This window comes from Anser brachyrhynchus (genome assembly GCF_964034855.1).
Source record: "Anser brachyrhynchus genome assembly, chromosome: 16".
In the NCBI taxonomy this organism is placed as follows: Eukaryota; Metazoa; Chordata; class Aves; order Anseriformes; family Anatidae; genus Anser; species Anser brachyrhynchus.
In genome coordinates this window covers 12836627-12860517 of record NC_137734.1, presented here as the reverse complement: position 1 = coordinate 12860517, position 23891 = coordinate 12836627, and the positions used below count along the sequence as shown (strand labels likewise).

Genomic DNA, 23891 nt, shown 5'->3' with positions numbered 1-23891 from the left:
ACATTCAAGCAGAACTTCACCGCCTGAGCTTGGGGATGATGTATGGGAATTTTGTCAAAATCTTGTTACTGAAACTGCTGGCTTGAGCTTATAATGTTTCCTGTCTGATTATGTACATGGTTGGAGAGTTAATTTACTCTGTAATTAACTGCTTGCCGGTTTGCCCTTGCCAATCTTCCCTCCCGATGTTGTATTTTATGACAAGGGGCTTAGTTTTGCAATGTGTATCATCTCCCCTTCATTTCTCTTTCTAGGCGCCATGTAACTTGATTTTGGGGAGGGTGGCTGAGGCAGCCCACCCAGGCTGCAGCGAGCTGTGCCATACCATGCATGTTGCTGGGCCACTGAAGCAAGGCTTTGCTGGTCATCATTTTTTCTTATCTGGAGCCAGGTTCTTGCTCGAATTTTGTGCATTCAGTGCCCTGTGTGGTCTGGGCTGAAGTAGAGTAAGGTTTTCAAATGTCTGTGACTTCTTTGGCTGGGAATAACCCATGGTGATGGCAGGTCAGAATCCTTGAGTTCAGTTATCTTCTTCCTTCTTGAACTCCAATATGTGTTTTAAAACCAATCTAACAGCTCACCCAAGCAGCTTTGAAACCTATCCAGCCTCATGGCCTCGTTCCTGTTCTACCTCTTTCCTTCTGAGCCTGCTCATCTCACTGCATCCTCCCTCACCTCCTTTTCCTGTGTCTGGCTTTCAGCTGCTCCAGGCTATGATGAGCCACCACTCAAGCCTGCCAGCAATTTCAAAGGATTTCTTGAATGTCAGTATCATTTAGGATGCTTTTATCCAAAAATATATTTGCTCCAGGAGGACTTCTGTGAGTTGGAAGGCACCAGGTGGCATTTTCAAAATGGTCTGTGCAGCATAGGGGCTCAGGTCCTAGTGAACACCAGTAATGAAGGGTGTCTTGATCACTTATATGCTATTTAAAATCACTGCCTGTTGTCTTGAAGAAGTGAAGGCAAATGATGGAACATCAGTATGCAAGGATTTGCATTTCTTTCCTGTTGTCCAAACCAGAAAATTATCTGTTTATGTAGACTGTGGAGTCATTGCGTGTTGTGGTTACTGAATGAGTTTTCTGTTAGCTACGAAGCGTGGCTTGGTGAGAAATATGTTGGAGATGGAGGCTTGGGATGGAGTGAAGGTGTGGTTTTCCAGCCCTCTGGTCAGGAGGTTGAAATGACTGCTTTCAGGACATACCCTTCTTCCCCAGAAGAAACAAACCTTAGAAGTAGTTTCTAAAAGCCGTGGTTCTCTCCAGGACTGCAAAGAACCAAGCTATAGACTGTGGGTTACATGAACGTAAAGCTGCCCTAGAGCTGCTGCATGACAGACCAACAGCCAAAAACCTCTCCCTGCCCCGCAGCAATCGCGCTCCAGTGACGAAGTACAGGTTGTGAGCCAGCGAGAGGGTTGCTTTAACATCTGAGCAGGTGGAGCAGAGGATGGCTTGAAACCTTCCAGTTATGGGAAATCTGACTCATGGAAACCATTGGATAAATTTAAATACGTTATTCTAGATTGGAGGAGGAAACCATCTGGGTAAGTAGAGGGACTTGCGTGTCTTAGTGAGGGAAGAGCCCATTCAAATGACAAAAGAACTGTCCCAAGCCTGAAAATCTGACAGACCTGAGATAAAAAGACCAGTTTGAATGTTATTGATTTAATGTTTGCATTTCAAGAATCCAGCTATGGAAAATAATATTTAAAACATTTCAAAAAATCATAAAAGACCTTTGCTGGTACTTGCCAGCTGTTTGAAGAGGAAGACCTCAAAATTTCATCAGAACTTCACATTATGAAATCCTTTTTAGAGACTTTTGAAGAGATCTTGCATTTGAACTCCAAGTTCCATGAAAGCTCTGCTTTGAACAAAAAGCTGGGAGAGAAATGGGAAAATTGCCCCGTGGCCAGATTACAGTGGGCTGAAGCAGGTAAGGCAGTCTGATTTTAACTTGGTTTAGAGAGTCAAGACTCTGGTCTGCAACCTGGCTCATCCCTGTGGGTCAGGGTTAGTGCCCTGGGGACCCAGGTGGTCTTCTCATGGGCTTCTTCCACCTGTGTCTGCCCGGATCCCACAGCCACTGGGTGCACAGCCTGGTGTCCTGGCTCTCTCTCCTGGCACTGGCTTCAGATGACATGCAAGTGGTGTGATAGCAGCACGCCTGGGTAAACTCCAGCCCCAGTCTCGGCGTGTCACGCAGCAGCTATTAATTTCACAACAAGCGGGTCCCACGTGGCAGGATCCCTCGTGGACACTGACTGAGGCCAGGCAGGGAGGTGGCAGCAGTGGAGGTGGTGGGGAGATGAGACGGTTGATGCGAGTAACAACGGAAAGGAGGGTGTTTGTGACTTACCCAGTGCCTCTGTGAAGATGAAGGCAGTTGGGGGAAGATGATCCAAAGTCAATGGCTTGATGCCTCTTGCTGTGGTGATGGATTGACAGCCACAAAGTGTGTAATGAAAGCACCCTCTGTCATTGTCTCCTGGCAGTGAATGACATGGGCTGCTGGTCCCGATGCTCCTGGGGGCTCGGTGACTCCAGCAGCCCCCAGCAAGTCCCAGCTGTGCCCAGCGTGGAGCAGTGCAATTGCTGAGGTGACCAGGGGAACCTAGCCCTGGTGCCCCACCATCCAGATTTGCAAAAACTCTGTGCAGATACTGCTACCCACAGGGCTTCCTGCTCACCCTGGCTTTAGACAGGAATGGCAATTTGAAGTTTTATTATGTTTTTCACAAGCATAGATCTCAAAGCCCTATGGTACAGACTCATCATTACCATCTTACAGATGGGATCGCTGACGCATAAAGAAATGAAATGACCTCCCTGGAACCATTAACTGGGCAAATGATAGGGCTAAAAATAGAGTCTAGATACTCAACCTTTCAAGCAACCCATCACCATGCCTAACTCGGAAGAAAGGTGCCAAGGAAGTTAGTTAAAGCAGGTAACAAGTATTCAACTGCATGTGGTTACTGAACCAGCTTGGTGAGGGGTGTTCACGAGTACTCCACCTAGGACGCTCCAATAACCCAGCACATTTTTGGAGAAGAAACAGTTGACAGAAAAATCAGTGAGCCACATATGGCTGTGCTGTACGTCAGTCACATGAACCCTAATACATTCAGAAGTTCCAAATGCCTTTTAAAGCTAATGGTCTGTGCACTAATAGCTCCTGGCCCTGGCATCCAGGCTAGCAGCTGGTGCCGCTAATTGGTAGCCCGGAGGATGAGCACGTGGGCAGTGGGCAGGCGACTGGATTTCAGGAGCAGCAAAAGGATTGGGATTGCTGCCTTGCTAATTCTGTCGTTCAGTGTAGTCTTTAATCAAGATGAAAAGTCAAGAGACCGTGAGGTGCTGAGAAACAACAGCTTTGCCTGATTACGGGAGCCCAGCTCGCTCGGCCCTGACAGGCATTGCCTGGAACGGGCAGGCCAGCAGCAGCTTGTGAAGCCACCCGAGCTGCAGCTGCTCTTCTTCCCCAGCCGTGTCTGCTGGACAGCGCTAGAAATAGCATCAGGAAATAATATGTCTCTGGCCTTCTGGGGGATGTGGGTTTTATTATTTGAGGTGTGGATGTCAAGTCACATAAAAGCATCCAGACCCCTCCAGCCAAGCCCAGCAGAAATAAACACGCTGTCTGATAAGGGCATTAGCATCTCTTCCTTTTCTCCTTCCTGGTCTCTGCCTTGTGCAGTGTTGGAGGAGCGTAGCCCTCAAAGCCAGGGCCTCAGAGAAAGAGCAAAGAGCACTAAAATGGCTAAAGGATGTTGTCAGAGAGCTGAAGCCATTCGAGGAGATGCCATGTGTTGCTGAAACCAGCACAGAGGGATCCAGCCTGCCGGAGGGCAGTTTGGGAAGATGGTGTGATGTCTGAGCTGTGCACAGTGATGGGTGCCACCTGGTCTCTTAATGGCAGGAGGTGACAAGGCATCCTCTGATAACCTTGGTAATTAAGGTTTTGGTATTCCCTGTGAAGCCTAACAGACAACCTGGAATTAACCCATCTGAGCACCATTTGTTTTTGTCCTCTTGAGAGCAGAGCTGGCCCAGAGCTGTTTGTTGCAGAGTCCCTGCAGCTGCTGAGGGTCTTCTGATGATCTGCAGATGTCTCAAGCCCACTCCAGTCTTCTGGGTGAATCAGGATAATTCCAGACTGGAAATCACTTGGGGTTACTCTCCCTGCTATGTTGACTGATGTTTTGTTACCCCAATACTGATCAGATCTCAAAGCTCTTGCTCTCTTCCTAGTTACTTCATCTTGTTGGATCCAGATCACACAGTGGAGATCTGAGCATCCCAGTGAGATGATGAAAGAGATCACCAGCTCTAAGCATTCACGTAATTAACCTTCCCACCATTCCCCAGAAATATCCTTTTCCATTATACTTGTGACTGAGTCTGAACCTTGCTCCAGATGGCAGTGGGCTGAGGAGAAGAAATTTTGCTGTAGTCAGAGCTCACAGATACACAAAAGAGAGAAATTGTGAAAAATTGCAATGACAAGGTTGTTTGGATATCTTGTGATGTTCTGGCTTTAGAGAAATCCATGCCTAATGTGCCTGCATGGCAAGGTAAACTAAAGACCATATAATTCTATTTAAGCTTAACATAGCAGAGGAAGAAACCCATGAAACCCACATCTCCTGGACTCCTTGTTGTCTGTGAGCATTGAGGCTTACTTTTACACGTGCTGCTTAGTCACTTGATGCTAAAGAATTTAGGATAAAGTCTTTCTGGGATTTTGTTGGTTACTACAGAACTTAGGGCACTGCCTCTGCCTTATTCATACTTTCTTTGAACCATACCATGATCAGGTGCAATTTCAGGGGGACATGGAGGAGAAACACCTCCTGGTTTCTTGCACCTCCCTGTCCTCCCTTCCTGCACCCCTGTTGCTGTAGAGAACCCACTGCTTGTTCCTCTAGTCGTCGTGAGGCTGAGCTTGAGAGAGAGGAGGCAAACCCCTTCCAGAAGCCAAACTGGAGCTTTATATAGACTTTTTCAGGCAGTGACAGGATGAGAATCTGGTGTATGAAGTGCTGGGGTGAACTGCTTATCTTGGGCAAGGCGTGCACAAGTGGGTAGTGTCTCACTGAGCTGGAGGCTCAGAGGGGAGTAAGAAAGCACCTTCCCACTTGTGGGATGTGGTGTGGCATTGCTCTGTGTTGCGGGATGGGTGTCTCATGGGGGCTGAAATCCTGACCTGGATGACAGACAGGGAGTTGGTAGAGTCTGGACAGACCTGAAACTGTCTCCATACATTTATTTCCCACCTCTTTGCTTCTACTTCATTTTGCATCTGCATTTGTCACCGCTTTTTCTCTCTTCTCCCCATATCCACTCCCCCCCCCCCCCCCCCCGTTCTTAACAATCCTATTTCCAAGCCTAGAGCATGTAGGAGTGCTTGAACTTAGGAAATATATCTTGTTCTGTTCAGTGTGGGACTTCTTCAAAGGTTAGCTGCGTTTCCAAACAGCATCATCTGCAGCAGTGCATTGAGGTTTAGGGCGTTGTATATTAAACATGCAAACAGATACTTTTCCCAATAGCTGCCTCATCTTTCACCAGATATTAATAATGCAGGGAGTTTTAGATCATCTGTCCCTGTCATTGCTGTTGCATATTGATATAGTCACAGTGACTAGCTGTTAGCAAAATGTGTGAAGATATTCCCTGACCTTTTCCCTTCTCCCCACCAATAAATCCCGTATTTTCCGTGGAGGCAACCAGCACCGTATGCTGGCAGCAGTATTTTGGTAACATCCATACTGTGGACTCTGGATACAATCAAATATAGGCCTCAGTACTTTTCAGGACGGTCGCTTTGGTGCAGATCTCTGTGATCCCCTGACTTATTCATAAGATCCTCCTCTTTGCCAAACAGCAATATCTAATTCCCGTTCCTGTCTCTGATCTCTGACTCACATCACTGCAGGGTACAAGTATCCATCACCGGGCACAGCCCTGCCTACAAAGCTGTGGGATGGCAGAGAGGAAACTTGAAGAGGTCTGGGGGGTTTTAGTCTGCCCCATAACCCTGGAGTTGCAGGGGGCCCCCACAGGATGACCCAGATTTTTTAAAGACCGAATTTGTGGAGAAGCGAAGTGGTTTATGTCTCCCTTAACAACTCTCCCTGTTGCAGAGGTAGGAGGGAGTTGTAAGGCAACCCTCTATTTTTGTTCCTGAAATTCAGGCTCCCTCGGATACCTGTGGGTGACAGAACTGAGGTGGATAGCACCCTATTGCGCTGCTGTCCGTGTGAGCAGGGCTGGACCTCGTGGCTGTTCACAGGCGTGCAGCCTGTGTTGGGAAATGTGGGTCCTGGGGTGCTTCCTGCAGCTGGCAGGCACAGCCACCGCCTGCCTGCGTGGGCAAACACTGGCAGCTGCTGCTGCAATGCTCCAGTTCCCTTCTCCCTGAAAGCCATAGTGCAGTGCTGCCTCCTTATTCCAAACAAAATATTTGTTAAAGCTCCTCCTTCAGTCTGTTATTTTTTCCGTGTTGACGGCGCTGGCAGGAGGTGGGCTCAGGGTGGATTTTCCTTTGCTGGTGTCAGGCTGGAGCTGAGCCCTGCTTGCATGGGGTGAGCACGAGGAGACTCGTGTCCTCGGGGGGCAGCTGATGAGAAAAGTGACCTCGCTGGAGAAATGCACGCTGGCACCCATGGGCAGGGTCATAGCAAGGGTGCTGGGAGCCAGAGCTGGGGTGGGAGTGCTGAGGGGCACCGTGGGGCTTTCTGCAATGCTGAGGGCAAGGACTGAGTCTCCTGGAGCAATTCCAGTAGCCCCCAGACTGGTGTAATTAATGAGACATCCCGCTTTATGTAATAATGTGTTTTGTGTGACTCACCCTAATGAACAAAAGCAATTCCATGTGACTCCTAATGGGACTTCTGGTCTTTATGTCCCCGTGTTTGCTGCGAATTATTTAAGGCATCTGGGGGGATTTGTGAGTAATGAAATCTCTGCTGATTCTGTCTCGCCTTACATGACTCCAACGATCTGGTCAGTAGTTTAAGGTCTGTTTTGGGCTTGTACTTCACCTGCAGATCTGCCAGCTTGCAATTTTCTCCCTGTTCGTGTTCTCTGCTTTCCTTTAGCTCTTGACTGCATTTCCTTTGCCTTCCATCAGCTTAAAAAATAAGATGTGTTCTTCTGTATTACATGTCTGCCTTGGGTTTGCTGAGGCTGGGCCTGTCAGAAAAGGAAGCAAAGCAATTTAGCTCTTAAATTTAAGGATGGTAGCAGTATTCATGGCATGATCTTATTCAGGCAAGTGTGTGCAGTGCGTGCAAGGTGTGCCCAAGTACTTTCCATAAGTCAGCTCTTGGACCTCACAGACCCTCTCCCTCCCATTGCAGGCAGAGAATGAGGGAAGAAAGCACAGGACTTCTTGGCTTCGATGGTCAAAGGAATAAGCAGATCAAGCATCTTCATGGGTGGAGATTTTGGTAGTCATGTCAGTTTTGTGGTAGGTTGATTTATTTATTTATTTATTTATTTATTAATCTTTCATGTTCACTTTTTCACTCGGTGCCCTGAGGTTGCATTGCACTTTGGACTTTGCAGTTGTGTGAAGACGTTCTTCTAGATGCAGCCTTGGAACAGGGAGCCCAAAGGGGACTTTGGGGAGATTAAAGATTGCTTTGAGAGAGTGAATGAGAGCAGACAGCCGGTATTTCCCACAGCTAAGAGCTGGTGCAGAGCCTTAGCACTTTGTAACAGCTCTGAATCTGCCACTGCCAATGGCCAAAGGGGATAAAACCGAACATCTGCCAGCTGTGACTTTTGACCGGAGAGGGACGATCCTCCTTATTCCAAGGAATGAAACTGATTTAAAGAACTTCAAGCCCTGCTTTTGCTGGTATTAGAATGACACAGATGTTAGGGTCATGCCTTTATTTTTAGGAGCCTGCTTGAGATTTCAAGCCTACAACAGAGCAGTCGAAAGGGAACCAGTTTCCCTTGAAGGAAATGAGTTAAGAGGCTTTTGTGGAAGCAAAACCGAAGGGGTGAAAGTTGCAGTGAGATACAAGTTGCACTTCCATCGGACACAAGTGCCTCAAGTTCTTGACCTTTTCTCTGATTCAGTGCACATTGCCTAAATCCTAAAGTATCCAACCCATGAAATGTCAGGAAATAGTAGTTTAGGGGACAACATCTTGAATCACCTCTTCTCAGAAAGCAGTGGCTGCTAGAAATGGTTAAGGTAACCAGGTGCAGTGGGATATTTTTATCTTCTCTCCCTGAGTAGGAGGATTTAAGAAGACTTCAAAAAACAGAGCTAATTTTATTTTTAAGCACAATAGTTTAAATAGCTTGGGATTTTTCTACAGCCATTATAGACCAGACCTTTGAAAGATCCAACCCCTTTGTCTCACTTTTAAGGTCCCAAAGGGGACTTTAAAGCAGAAGTCAATGGGGTTGGCATGTCAAAGTGGGTGAGGGGACATATCCTGGATGGCGGTGTGGCATTTGGCAATGGTTATTTATTGCTAGCAGTTAAAGAAACCTGGAAGTGTTTTTAAGTTATAGCAGGAGCCAAATAAGGAAGAGTGGTAAAAGCTGCCCTTCACCTCCATTTCCCCAGCATTGCTGAGCCCCTGATGGCAAGGCTCAGAGGAGTGGCTTCATGGTAGCCTTATTCATACCTCTGTCTGGTCTCACTTTCTCATTCCTTCTCTCTTCAAAAAAAGCCTCAAGAATATGAATGTCTGCATGTATAGTTAAAAAGAATACAAATAGTCATGCTAACAAGACTTGTATGTATTCATGGTGTCCCTTTCCCTACTAGGGAAAAATTCGTTTCTGTAACAGACTGCAAATGGTGTTGGTAGACTGGTAGACTGTTGTGCTGTGTGAATTTACAGGTATTCGTTAGAGATGACATGGTCATGTTCCTGATGAAAGCAATAGAAACGTGTGATAACACATGAAGAAAATCCCCCCCAGACCCATAGACAATAAGAACAGGAATCCACCAAAGCATGACTGCCAATTCTTCCCAAGATGCAAAGTTTAAAAACATTTAGATGGAGGCACAAACAGTGCAAGCAAATCCATTTCCATGTGCAAAATTTTCTGTTAGTAATTGTAAATTGGACAGTGAGTTGAAATTCTCCCCAGTGGAGAAAGGGAAAGCACAAAGGCATCTTCCCCTCTAAAATCTTGTTTGTCTCTGTGGTACTTACAGAGCCCTCATTAATGAAGTATTTAAGCATGTTACAACCTTATTGCAGCCCCTGAGAATAACATTCATTTTACAGACAAATTAAAGCGCAGGAGCTATGTTAACACTTACCTTGGCTCAGCTGTCCTGGGAACAGCAGCCTGCAGTTTTCCCAAACTCACATCTGCTCATCCTCAGTGCCCTTGTGGGCAGGCTGCGCTGCAAACCCCAGTGGCTGTAGTGGAAGGTAGCAAGATCTGCTTAGGATCCTGGGGCCATTTTATTTCCCCAGCCTCAGCCATCTGGTGGCTCTGACAAAGCAGGTATGTGGGGGTCAGGCACGGCCCCGGCAGCCCATCTGCCTTGTAATCAGAGGGTGAGCACCCAAACCCCCTCCAAGTGAAGAGCACAGTCCTTGGGGCTGGCCTCTGGCCACGTCTTGGGGTGGTCCATCACTTCGGAGCAGATGCAGATTGAAAGTGCAGCTTCTTCAAGGTTATATGGACTGGCTGTGGGCAAATCTGGCTTCAAGTCCTTGAAAGCCCAGCTAAGCAGCAATGTCGTAGGTCCTCGGGTCTGTCTGCCAAACGAGGGGCCCTTTTTCCCTTGCACAAGTCTCCCAGGCACGGGATGCAGGCAGAGCGCAGCTCGGGGGCGATGCTCAGGACACAGCCCTTGGGGAAGAGGAGTGGGTTCCCCAAGGTGAGATTTGGCTCTTCCCAGGCAAGAGCCCCTCAGAGCTGAAGAGGATCAGGGACCTCGCAAGGAGGAGGACACGCTGTGGGGCCTCTGCCCACAGCCCCTGGTCAGGATGTCCCAGGAGGGTTTTTTCCAGTTCTGAATTCCTATAGCTATCTATCCTCTTTTCAGAGAAATCTTTCTTCAGCCCTGAATTGAGCTGTCTGGGGACAATTTTCATCCTCTTTGTGAATGCCCTCTTGCTTCCAATATTGCAGGTGGCTGAATGCTTTGCAGATGAATCGAAGTGGAGGAAGAAAGCCCTAATTAGCTGCTTGCTTCGCCGTTTCAAGTCATGACAAAGAGGTTCTGAAGTTGTGGCTCAAAGGTACTCGGTAAATAAGATAACTAAATACGATGCTTTTTTATCCCCATTAAATGATATGTTAGATGGCTTTGAAGAAAGTCTGAAAAATAACAAGGCAAAGATAGAACAGTAGTGTTGGTGACTTCACATGGAAGTCAAGAAATTCCCTGTTTATCCCACAGTGCTTCCCTGGACTGCTTTAAAAGCCAAGAATTAAGAATCATCATTAAATACCATCCATTTTCCATTTCTGGCATATATTTAACAATAAATTGAACGTGAATTTTCAGTCCTCAACGTTCACTGAGTATTTCGGTCCTGAGATTTTCTGCCCAGAGGGCTAAGGATAAGACAGTCTGTTCAACAGGCAAGAGATTGTGTAAAATAGGAACCAGTGACTTCAGGCAGAAGTTTTCTTGTGTATTTGAGTGTGAAGCTTGTTTACTGTCACTGACTTGAAAACTTTATTTAACTAGTGTGTGCCTCAGTTTCCGTTCTGTGTCGAGGAAATAAATGTTTGTACACCTTTGGTAGTTCACAGAACTAAATAGAAAAAATCAACCAGAAAAAAAAATACGGCAAGACAGCTCACCCAGTTGCTGTTGTTTATTTGCCTTAATTTGGTGACTAGAACTTGCAGAGCTGACACCTCTGAGCAGTCCAAAGGTGGTGTCACTCTACCAAAGGTGGCATCCTGCTCTGGGGACCTCTGGGGCCCTGGGGGAAGGGACAGCACAGACGGGGCTGCACAACCTGACCAGCTCGACCAACTTCATGGCTGCTGTCCCTGCCTTTCATTCTGGTTCATTTTGATCACGTTCTGTTTTGTGTTGTTTCTTGTTGTTTTGCTTGCCTATTTTCAAAAATTCAGTTCCTGTCCCAGCTAATTCAGAACGAGGAGCGCTGGGGAAGCTTTCTGCAGCCTCTCTAAGCCAGAAGAGAAAGCAGCATCCTGCTTGGGAGGGAAACACAGTCTGGGTGTAGAAACACCTGAATGCTGCAGATGAAGTCCAAATTAAAAAGCTTATTAAGGAGCAGGGGAGAGCTTCCTATAAGGAGAGCAGTGGGAGCCGTCACTGGCAGGATACCCTGCGCTGGCAGGGGAAACAGTGACTTTTGGATGGCTTCTCGTCTCTAACAGGCACTATATTAAATTCACCTAAATTCCACAGCAGCCTTGGGCTACGAAATTAAACAAGTCTGAAGGATGCTGTGGGGAGAGTAAATGAGGAGAGTTCGTGGAACTATTTATTGCTGTAGAATATATGCTTTTTGGAGCATGATTATGAAGAATGTAAAATAAATTATTAGCAGACTAAAAATCAATTTCCTTTCACGTACAGTTATTCTTGGTTGTGGTAATCCCTCCTCTCAATAATTTTAAAATCAAAAATTGGTCCAAAGTTTGCTCTTCACTGGGAATATATGTCTCTACGAGGCATTGGAAATCTTCTTTACTACTTTCCCATAAAGACCAGTTGACAAATATATTAGTCATCATGGGAGTGGGAAAGTATATTTATATTTTTCAGGACATAACAGCGGCTCCCCCCCTTCCTCCAACTTTGGCACTCCTTTTTTTCTGAGCTTTTTGTTGACACCTGGAAGGGAAATAAGAAAACGGGAGGAGCGCGTGGGGCTCCAGCAGCAGAGCTGCACCTGGCTTGGGGATTGGGGCCAGGTTGTGCAACATCGTTTGTGTACAGCTGTTTTTGTGTGTGCCTGTCACAGTTTGCAGACAGAAAGGTATTCTGGGTGGGGGCTCTGAATGCTTCTCCAAAATTATTTTTTATACCCATTGTATGGCTCTTAAGTGTCAGGGAGTAAGGGGATTGAAAATGGCTTTATAGTAATCGAGACTCAGGCCCTACAGCTCACAAGAAATTTGTTAGCAAACTCACCGATATTGTAATTAGAGGTGTTCAAGTGTTTGTGTATACAGAAAATGCATTTTCTGTAGAAAGATCAATTTTTTCCATGGAAAAAAGTGATTTTAAAGGAAGCGCATGGATGTTTCTGTTTTGTCAAAAAGATTTAAATGGAACACATCATTCCTGACTAGCGGATCCGGATCGACCTATCCCGGCATATTAAGCCAAATCAAAACATGTCATTTTCAGTTAATTCAGTGTTTCTTTGTGTTGGCCAGAGCTGGCTGAGTGCCTGCGGGAACTGGGGTTCAGATGCTCTGTGCTGTCCTCCTGCTGCCCGACAGTGCAGGGGCTCTCGTGCCCTTGGGGTGCAGAGCAGGGCCCCAGGGCGGCTGGGTGGGACAGAAGGACAGACGGCCAACGGACGGAGATGGCATTGAGGTGGAGAGCCCAGGCTGGGCAGGTAAGCTGCTTGGCTGCTGCAACAGTTCAACCAGGCAAAGCAAAACATTTTGATTTATGTATGTACAAATCTTTCTAAACAAAACACATTAAGGTAATCAGGTTTTCTGATGGATGGGAGCTGGGGTTTGCAATGTTCTCTTACACTTGCCTATGACTCACATTTGATTTACCTTTTCTTTGCACAAAACTCCCTCTCTGCTGCCTCTTGCTGTCTGGTTGTTTGAGCCAGCACTGGATGGACCAGGAGCCACCACTTACCCTTTTTTTTTTTTTTTTTTTCAAAAACGGAATCACTTTCAGATTCAGCGTAGCTGAACTTCAAACGGAATCACTTTCAGATTCAGCGTAGCTGAACTTCTCTTTTAATCTCCTAATTTGCAAAGCTTCACATATACATTTCTGTGCCTTTGTTTCTGGGAATAGCTTGGGTTCCTGTCTTGATCTGTATGCTCGCATGGTGTGTGTGATACTGGAAAGCACACCACCTGCACTGCTAATAGTGAGTATCTAACAGAGGCAGAATAAATAGTTCATGTGCATCTTGTAGACTGGGAGAGTCAGATCTACCTCTAAGTCACTCTTCTTTAAGTGAGTAAAATGCTCTCTCTCTCTATGAATTTGCATGAAGACAAACCTGAAATATTGCCATGCCTGAATTAAGTTGACTGAGTCCATCTAATTAAGCAAAGGCTTTTCCTTACAAACATCGTTTGTAAACACCGGTTGCATTCAACTGAAATGTGAAACATCAATTGACTTTAACTCAAGCTTTGCCCTCATTGAGGAGGAATGCTCATAGAGCTGCTCATGGATTTTGGTTTTGTTGAATCAAAAATTTAGCAGGGCGTTAAAGGTGTGAAGGACTGGGATGGCTGGCACCCACTGGGATTACCTAAGGGTGACGCTGACTTCCCTCCCAGGCCCACTGGGTGCTGAGTGCGATTAAAGGAACGCCAAGGAGGGCTGCATGCTATTAATTCTATAGAGGAGATCTCTTGCATTATTCATCAGATGTATACAGCCTATTCTAAGAGCAGAGAAAATAGAGAAGCACCTTTAGATGTATTGTAACATCTGTGAGTACAGCTGGCTCTTTTTCTGTGTGTTCTTCTTATTATGTGCAATTTGTATGTTTTCTTCTCCATCTTCAGAAAAAAAAAAAAGAAAAAAAGAAAAAGAAAAGAAAAAAGAAAAAAATCTCCGAAGAGAAGAAACTTGCAAAGCTTGTTATTACCAGGGCAAAACTCCCACTCCTCCTGTAGAGACAGGAACGGCCAAGCTCTCATTCAACCTTGGCTGTAATACCTGCTATCATTTGTCAGCCTTCACGTAATCAGGTAATTTACTATAATTCCTCCACTTTCAATCAAGCCTGGTAAGCAGATGGCAGAATTCAAGCCTGTAGGTTTTGTCAGATGCCGCAGCCCGGCTCCAGCCCTGGTACCATCCCTGCCCTTACGGCAGAGCCCAGCTCCGCTTACACCATAGCTGGGGGGCCTGGGCCAGGCAGCCCCACCTGGATGGAAATGACATTAGGCACCTTGTTCCTTAAATTGCAGGAGCAAAAAATTGACAGTGTCTCCAGCACCAAATAAATACTTTCTGAGAAGCGTGTGTGAGCCATTGCTGTTTCACAGCCACAGTGCTGCCATGCGGCATCTCAGCAATGGGGAGCAGGTACATGGGGATGAAGGAGAACAGACATTGGGATTTTGTATGGGATCCAATCTGTGAAAGGTTTGGCCAGAAAATGCAATGCCCAGTGTCTCTTTTCTCCTGTCTCTGAGTAGCAGCACCAACCTTCCCCACTGAAGATGTGAAGCCTAACGCACAAATGTCCATGAAATGTTCAGATGAAAAATAGTGAGCAAATCTGAAATGTTTATTATTATTATGCAAGATTTTAGCAGCCCTTCCCAGGCGGCTACTCCAGAAATAATGTTTGGCTTTTGAAACAGGAAGGCCTTGTGTGCACTGCCTGTATGCAGAGGGAAGGCGGACCAGCTTCTCCCGGGAAGCTTGAGTCCACCAGCATCCTCTGGGATGTGCCGTGAGGGCTGCATCTCCATGAAACATAAGCTCTCCTTCCAGGTTTACCAGGCGGCAGCACATTTGTGTATGTTTTTGCCCAAACTGCTGAGGGCTTCCATCAGACAGAAGCAATGTCGGATCAGATGGACTCGCTGCTTTAGGACTTCTTTATTAAGAGCTGCTTAAAGATGTGTAATCCTTTCATGCCTACTCCCAGAGGAGGGCTGGAAGCGGGTGCTTGGCTTGTTGCATTAGCATCACTTTTCTGGTTCAGAATTGCTAAGCACCCCAAGAAACAATGGGAGAGCTACCTGGAAAACCTAGGCACATCGATGCAGCACAAACGTCACTGACAACCTGGGAGGCTTGCACCATGCTTGGGATGAACGCACGGTGTGTGGCACTCGTCTGTCGCTCCTCGCAGCTGCTCGAGGACTTCTCCTGTTGAGAACTGCCAGTGCTGCCGCAGCACCATGGCTCTGGGGTCTGCTGAGCACCAAAGCCTGCTTAGAAGGGCTGAAAGGGCCTCCTGGGAGAACTCATAACTCCAGCACTGGTGTTTTGGAGTGACTGGAGCACTGTAAGTGAAGAGCAAGAGGTGCACTCGTGCACGGGGGCACGGTGACCCAGATGCCTGGCTGAATTGTGGCAGAACTGTGTTCTGCACACATGGGTGCTGAGCTTGGGAGCTCTGCAGAGCTTTACCAGGCTGTTGGAAACGTTAACCAGGGGCAGAGAGAGACGTATTTTGTCTGGTGGGAAAAATGAGAGAAACAGAGAGGGAGACGAGCACATTTCTGTGTTGCTTTTGTTGCACGTGTTCATGTTCTGATGGATGGTCCTTCTGCTCCCTGGTGCCCGTGGTGCCCATGGTCCTGATGTGCATGGTTTGAGGGCTGGCAATGACCAGAGGCTTGCTCTAACACCCCTTTCCCCTCCCTCCTTAAGCCGTGGAGATGAAAGATGACTCCTCAGCTCTGATAGCCATTGTGTCCTTCTGCAGGTTCATCAGGTGCGACAGGGACTCAAGCTTGTCTGAGCCTTGATGATAAGCTCTCCTTGTTAAAAGCCATTATATTCGCTACTAGCTGAGTATAATTCTGACTGACTACTGCAGTTCTCCTCTGCATGTAATTGAATTCATATTCATCATAAAGCAATGAAAAATAAATTGTGTGTGTGTTTTTTCCCCCTCATAAAGCAAGGCATGCCGCTGGCTCTGCCTTCTCTGTAATCTTCCCCTTCGCAACATATTGTAATAGAATTCATGGGAACAGAACAGTTGAAATAGATTGAGCTTTTTTGACCCACCTAGCAGAAAAAGAGCTTTATTTCAATGCTGAGGAGGAATTGATTAATTCAGTTGGCTTCGGGGAAAAGCTAAAACCTTAGTTTAAGATGCTTCAACACCAAAGAACAGAGCTTGCTCAGTTGCAGGCTGAGGTGGTGTGGCAGAGGCCCTGTGCCACCAATTAGTTGGTTTGAGTCTGAGGTCTTAAAGGCTTAATGTGTTTCCACACAAAGTCTCCCAGTTCAAGCCTCTGTACTTTGTATACTTCCAGCAGATGAAATATTCCAGTTCAAAAGAACTTCCCAGTCCTGCGTGTGGTACCGTTGTGACCAGTTCAAGGAACCCATCGTCCCAGAGTCCTGGTGGTCCCTTGTGCTGCTCTGCTGGATGGACATCTTCCTCTGAAAGAAGCTCTCTAAGTTCTTATAAAACCCTCTCACCTGGGCATCCCACAAATGACAGCAAGTTGGTGGGGAGCTAGCCAGCTGAGGCTGTTGCCTCCTCCCCACCTTTGTTTAACCTTTTGTTTTGTTTCTCTGTCTGTGATAGGATCCAGAAACCAGGATCTGATGGTGCCTGTGAGCTGGGCTGCTACTGCACTGTAGAAGTCCATCAGAAATGCTCTGACAGGAAGAAAATATGTTTTCTGCAGCCCCTGGCTCCCTGCCAGCTGTGGGATAGCTGCTTCAGACACAGACTAGCCCAGACAGTCCTAATACATCATAATATTAGTGAGTTTTGTTCAACAAAGGGTTCAAATGTCTTTCCAGTTAATTACTAATTTCATTACAGCAAAATCATTAATTACATTTTAATACTGAAAGACGATGCTTCTGCAAATTGTGAAGCGAACATTAGGAAAAGGAATAAAGAGGAACTCACTGGTGGTGAGTCCTGAGAGCTATGTGAGTGCTCTTTGGGAGCTGCAGAGGCTGTGGTCCTCTGCAAGGCTCCCACTTCTTTGCTGGTCCTTTCTCCACTGCCTCCTCCCAGCACTTAAGCTGACAAACACGTAGGATGTGGGTGCCAAGCAGGGCAGATGTGTGAGCAACTGCCCTGCGTAGGACATAGTTTCCATCCTAAATCAGTGCTATTGCACCCCAGGAATTCCCCATCCTTCCTTAACCTCACTCAGGTTGGCTGACCTCCCAGAAAGCCCTTCTCTCTTGCAGTGAAACCTCCTCGAGGCAATGCTAAGAAAATGTAGGGCAGGATTTAGTCTGTGGGCTCCTGAGGAAGACCTCTGCCTCAGATGAAATCTGGACCCATGGCTGAGGAGCAACATCTTCCTCTCCCACCACTAGGAATGAAGGTACGTGGCCATACGATGGGGTGAGGAGGGTTAATTCTTGACTACACTGCAAGACAATACTAGCAGCACCCTCCTCTGGGGACCAGGCCTGGGTCACCTTTGCTCTGGGCGGTTTGCACTGGTGGCTGTGTCATACCCAAGGGAAGAGCTGAGGCTGTGATGATCTAATTACAGTCAACAATTGTTAAAATAATTAATCTGTTTTCTGCCTTATGAGGGAAGTCATGAATTAAAACCTGCAAAAAGGAAATCTGATGCATGATACGGTAACCCTAGTGGGCATTCGACACTCTTCTCTAAATTAGAAGTCTATTTTGAAGGCTGTTCCTTGGAGTATCATATTCTGCATAAATACTCTCTCTGTTTTCACCCTTATAGCTTTGATATTTTCTATAGCTCAGTAAACATTTGCCACAGCAGGTAGGAATTACCACGCTGGATCAGAGAAGTGGTTTCCTCAGGTCGGAAACCCATCCCTGCTGGTGGCCAGCAGCTTTGAGAGGGGGCAAGAGGAAACTGCAGAGGAAGAGGTGCCAGAGAGAAAGATGATGCCAATGTGCACGTTAAGTATCAGTTAATAGCTGTCATCTTAGAGGGTTTCTTACACAGTTCTTTCAGAGCATGTCCTTTGAAAATGTCATTTATTCCTCAGTTTTACTGAAGGGGAAACTGAGGAGTAAAGAGGTAAAATAACTCCTCTGAGATTATCCAGTCTGTGAAAGACAGCGGGGAAGAGAACCCAGACCTCCTGTGTCCCTTTCCAGTATTTCATCTGTTAGATGTTACTATCTCCTGATTCCTGTGGGTTTTGTTCATATGCAGGTCCTTCTAAAGCCATTACTTCTGCTTTTTTTTTTTTTTAACAAATACTGCTATTTTTTTTTCTATACAGCTTTTGAGACAGCATGATCAAAACCGAATGCAGTGCTCAAGTGAGATCATGTCGTTGGTTTATACAACCGCACATTGATATGGGCATCCAGATGCTTTGCTTGCTTTGATTCCTTTGAGTTGTCTCATGCTGGTGCACAGTATTTTTTCCAATGGCTTACAATTAATTTAGACCCCAGCAGGAGGTCTTGATTCTTTTCAAGAAATGTTGGGGGAAAAAAAAAAAAAAGGAAAATTCATTCAAGTAATGGCTGTGTCTAACTGACAATGGCTGTGTTCTGACAATGGAAGTGAACAATCTCAGCTTCCTCTCAAAAAAAGAAAGCAAAGACAGATATTTCAACTTCTGATAACTTCAAAAAGGGTGATCAAGAATGCACACAGATGCATACAAATTGCTTATAATAATATAAGCATAATAGATAATTGCTTATAATGTGATTTTTAAAAATGATTTCCTTTTTTTTTTTTTTTTTTAAATCTCATTTGCCTCACCTGTCAATGAGACTGGATGGATAGGGTCTTCTTTCCAGGGTGCTTCAACTGTGCCTACCCACAGGCTTTAAGCTAATGCCCAGATTTGTCCAGACCTGCTGAAGTCCTTAAAGCACTCTCCAGACCCATCTGGGCTTGAAAAGGTCTTGTTTGAACTCTGGTGATGGGTTTCTTTTGAAGACTGATGGACAGAGATGCAGAAGGTGGCCCTGCAGAGTCCCTGTCACAGCTACTGATATAGAGGAACAAGGTTTGCCAAAGGGAGCTGCTGGCAGTGGCCACCAGCAGGACATGGACAACTGAGGTCTTCAGCAGAGCAAATACAGAGCAAGGTTGCAAGGCAGAAGGCAGGTTCATCGAGGGCAGCTCACTCTGGTTATGGAGATATTTACGGGGATGTTTAAGCTCTGCAACAGAAGGGGTGCAAAGTCTGCTTGTGCAAGGGCACCCATGTTAATAGTTCAACTGACAGGAGTGGGGATGTTACAGCAAAAGGAGGCTTCAGGGGGACTTTTGTCTGGAGAGAAGGCAGAAACTACTCCTCCCCTAGCCACAGTGGGATTTCTGTATGGCCTCAGTACATCTTGTGCTTCTACTCGTCTGTGAAAACTGGCTTATGCTGAGGATACTGAGGTGTTCGTGGATGTATATGTTATGTTAGTTCACCAGAGGGCTGGTCAGGAAATGAGAAGGAGAGTGGGAAAGGATTTAGGAGGCAGCCAACTCTGAAATGTTGCAAGGGTTGTGGAGGGCCCGCATGCTTGCTGGTGCACCAGGTCTCTGCCCAGAGCTTGGTGTCAAGTGCTGTGTGGCCACCTATCCCTCACACATGTCAAATGGGGTTCTTCCAGGCCAGAGAAGAGGGTTCAGATGCCACCATGTGTAACTCAGAGGAGCAATTTAAAATCAAATGTATTTGCAGGGTGAGTGTGTAATCTTATGGTTTGGTCAGTGCTCAGGTGGTCATATTTTATTTTATTTATTTTATTTTATTTATTTTATTTTTTTCAATAGCCCTCTATTCTCCCTAGCAAATGGGCACTTCCAGCACTGCTGCAAACCAGTGACTGACTGGATGGAGAATCCAGTGACTGAGCTGGAAAAAAGAAGCAGGAGCCCTAAGGCCCAGCTCCTGCAGATCATGGCAGGAGAGGGAATTACACAAAGTCCTCTCTGACCTTCCAAAGTTTGGTTCAGTTTGATGTTTAGGAGGTAGTGACAGAGTACCTGGGATTTCCCCTGAAGCCACGAGATGGGTTAACCACAACAAATAGACAAATAGCCAACCTGATGCTCCTGTCCTAACTCACAGGATGTGTATCCTCATCGGGGACAGCAGCAGGGAGACAGCCAGCAATCCTCCTCCGAACCGCAGCGCTGTTCAGGAAGAAAACCAGCACTTATCCTCAGACGCTTAAACTGATTGCATCCATGCTCCGCCTGGTCAGCCTCTGAATACCACTTCCCCTCGCCTGAGTCATTTAATCACCGCTGCCAATCAGCACCATTGAACAGAGCAACAATACGTCTCAAAGCTCAATCACCTTCATAATCGTCTCACTGTCAGCACATGTGAGGGCAGAATTACCGACAGATGAGATGCAGGGTGTTTTTGTAATTGACATGTTCCCTCGGGTGTGTGTGTGTCTCGTGAGGACATGTGGCTGCGTGCACATACACGGGTGTGTATGCTGTGGTTTTAAATGTAGGTGTTGGGAGCAGCATGCCTTCAGAAAGGGAATTATGCATTTAAACAGAATTTGCAGCTTCTTAACTGGTCAATCCATTGAGAAATACATAGAAACAGCAGTGGTGTGGCGAGGCTGACAGTGACTCTGGGCAATATTTAAATATTAAGTGGGTCCATGTGGAGATGAGTCCACGAGAGACGATATGCTGGAAGGTCTGCGTTGTCATCGCGTGGTGCAAGCTGCTCGTGTTTCTCTTTTTAAATTCAGCAACTTTATCTGGAAATTACCTCGTGGTGAGGGGGACTGAAGTCTGGAGAACCTGGAGAACCATCTGGTCAGTCACCGGACAGTCCCTTCCTGCCCGCGTGGATGCTCCAGGGAGGCTGGGCAATCTCCCTGCCCACTGCCCCATCTGTCACCCTTTCCTTCCCAGCAGAATGGATCCCTGAAGGCCTGCAATTCCTGTAGAAACTTCCAATTTCAAGAGATGGTGATTTTCCTGCAAAGAGCCATTTCAACTGAAAAATTTCCAGCACTAATAGCTATCCCTTCCTTATTCTTCTTCAGCTTTCTCTCTGCTTCATCCCTCCTGACAAGCAGCAGCCAGAGATAAACCTTCTTCACCTTTGTGCCCTGGAGCAGCCTGTCTAGCACCCTTCACAAGTCCCACCTTTGCTTTCCAGGAAAGTCCAACGCAATGTCACCCGCTAGCTGAGATGTGACAACAGGCATCCGGCCCCGCAGCACTTGTGCTGAATGGCATCGCTGGGATCATTAGCTTTTGACCCACTACATAGTGCAAGGCTGGTGGTATAAAATACTCTGTTGTGATTCATCACCCGCAAGTCTAGGTACTAATTATAATCCGCCTCTTATGTATTCCAGTAGCCTATAATTTTAATCCCAAACATTTGTGTGTGTAATGAGGCAATGCTTTTATGGTTTATATCCTGGTGTAAGCCTCTGATTTGTATCATGTTGGAAATACAAAATCAAATAAGAGGGAATAAAAATAAAACAACAGCAAACTTTTGCCCTTTGAATTTGACATATAAAAAGTGTTGTGATGACTTTAAAGTTTGCAGTGAAAACTAGTGAACGTGCATGTCTCCACGGCTGCGTTTCTGGTTTTATACATTTATATAAAGGTAACATTCAAAGCCCAGGCTTTCTTCCCTGATGCTCAACAAAGCAAATCTTGATATCCATTGACCCAGGGGAATGCTGTGAGCAGGATCAAATTGGAGTCATTTCTGCCGTTGACTTACCAAGACAGAATGCGAGCACAAGTGCCTGCATGCAGACCTGCCTCCGGCTGGCTGTCCCAGAGGCTCCCAGCAAAAACTTGGCTGTCACATCTGGAAACTTTGGGGCTGCCACGCAGCCAGTGCTGGGACCAAGACCGAGGGATGTGGAGTTACTTGCTGCATACATAATTTTCAGGGTACAGATGCTGCTCCTGTTCTGTCATTGCCACCTCTAACAATGCAATTCCTCCAGTACCCGTGATAGGGCCTGATGGCCACGTGAGCTGATGGACTGTGGGACACGTGGGCAGAAGGCTGAAGAGGTGGGAGCTGTCAGGAAATGTGCTCTTATTTAATCTGTACCAAATCAGAAAAATTCCCCCGCAGGGTGGAAGATCATCATGAAGGATCTGGGGGGTTCTGGGCACCTTTTCAGTGAGGAATGGTGACATATCTGGAAAGGGGGGGGGTCTGTCCGGGTGCTGGATGCCACGGCAAGAAAGGGAAATGAGATGAGGAAGACCAGTGAGCACAAGTGCAAAACCCTGTGAACTATATCCTAAAATTTCATGCGCTACAACCCACATGGACGCACTGGATGAGCTGTGAGCCTTAGGAATGGCTTTTGCGGGAGGCTGGTGCCGTGGGTCCTGCTGCAGCATTGCAGACTGGACTGGTGCAAATTGCCTCAGCCCCTGCTCACTGCCTTCCCTCAGCTGGGGCTTGAGCTGAGCCAGCCCCAGTGCTAGCAGAGCTTCCCCTAGTCTCGTGGTGGCGCATGCTGGGAGGTCAGCAGTGTGGGACCAAGGCTTGAGGCTCTGCAGCAAGGAGCCAAGGGCTTGAAGTGCTGGGCTGTGCTCTTCTGATGGCTTTTTTAGGTTTGGGGGAAAATCCATGGTGCGTTGGACAACCCATCAGTTTAACAGGCAAGTAATCTGAACAAGTATGTGGCAAAGGAGAGGAGTATGCTTTGTTGGTTTAATGTTTTTCCTAAAGAATATATTTGATGAAAAGCTGAGTTAACGAGAGAGGCAGCAGGCAGGAAACAAGAAAAAACAGTGGGATTTGAGCAGTGGATGAAGAAACCAGCTTTTCTTTGAGAGTGATACTGAGAAGGAAAAGAGAAAGTACTGAGCTAGAAACAATCAAGGTTATATGTTTTAAAATAGCAGCAAAAGCAATAAACTATTCCTTTTGGCTGCTTCTTCAAGCAAGCCACTTTGGATGGAGGCTTTTCCATGTAATGAAAATTATATGATTTCATCTTGTAGATTGAAGTGGTGCAATAATCACGTAGGGAGTATTTTGGTGTGTTGCATGGGTCATTGAAAAACTGCCTGGCAAATTGGATCACGAGCAATAGGGAACATTCCTGCCACAGCACGAAAATGCTCTGGATATAGCAAGTGACCAAAGGGTTTTGAAAAATCCTACTGCACGTAGTAATTGTTTCTACTTACATTCACAGAAATATCTATTTTATTTTCTCTCTCTGACTTGTTGTTGTTATTTTTTTTTTAATAATAGCCTTTCCTTCGCATTCAATAACCCTTCTTATACCTTCATTTTCCTTCTATATTAAGACCTGATGATCCATTAAGGCAAATCCTATATTTTGAATTGCATCTAAATTGATACTGGAACATGGACTGCCTGCCTCAAAACCACTTCTATTCTCTTCTGCTTCAGATTAGATGGATTTTCTTTCTGAAAACAAATGAGAAATTTGATTATATGTGTCATTCAAACTGCAATTCCATCTTATTAAACAGTTCCAGGCAGTTGGTGCTGGGAACATTGTAATAAGGACTCCAGCATCTGAGACTGTTTGGCTGAATCTGTTGGCCAATTCCATGCACTTAGGCAGGAAATTTTGGCTGTGGCTAAGTGTGCAAACTGAAAGGCATATGAAACAATGAAAATACGTGTTTTATTATGTCACTAATATTTAAAGTGCTTTAGGGTGGCAGCTGTTCATTTCTGCACATTCCAATGCCTTAAGGAGAATTATTCTCCAGGCTTATTTTTGTCAGTGTGTGCCTTGGTGTTGCAACACCATTCGTCTTCCCTCTCTAACATCCCAGATGTCCCTGAAGTCACTGGGAGAAGAAACCACACGAGACAAATGCTGGTTGAGACTAAAATATTGTTCGAGTGTGCGTTAATCTTTTTTCTTTTCCCAAACAGGTGCCAATTCATCAGCCCAGATCCAAGGAAGGATGTGGGCTCTGCATTCTTTGTTTCTAGGCATTAGACCTTCCAGAGAGACCCAGAGTGCTGGGAAGGCGCCTGGCTCCGTACAGCACCTGAGGAAGGTGAGTCCCCACCTGCGACAGGAAGACCTGCATTTGTCCATGGAAGGCCCACAACCT

General features: G+C 46.2%; 2 long non-coding RNA genes across 2 annotated transcripts; both read left to right on the top strand.

Annotated features, from left to right (window-relative positions):
* The first annotated feature begins 7371 nt into the window (after positions 1–7371).
* On the top strand, positions 7372–12781 carry LOC308178659. The gene is made up of 3 exons (XR_013939885.1): positions 7372–7482; positions 10051–10246; positions 12375–12781. It is a non-coding gene; the product is annotated as an uncharacterized lncRNA (long non-coding RNA).
* Positions 12782–16446: 3665 nt separating this feature from the next.
* Positions 16447–20856, top strand: LOC308179107. The gene is made up of 3 exons (XR_013940171.1): positions 16447–16614; positions 17056–17195; positions 19894–20856. It is a non-coding gene; the product is annotated as an uncharacterized lncRNA (long non-coding RNA).
* Positions 20857–23891: the final 3035 nt, after the last annotated feature.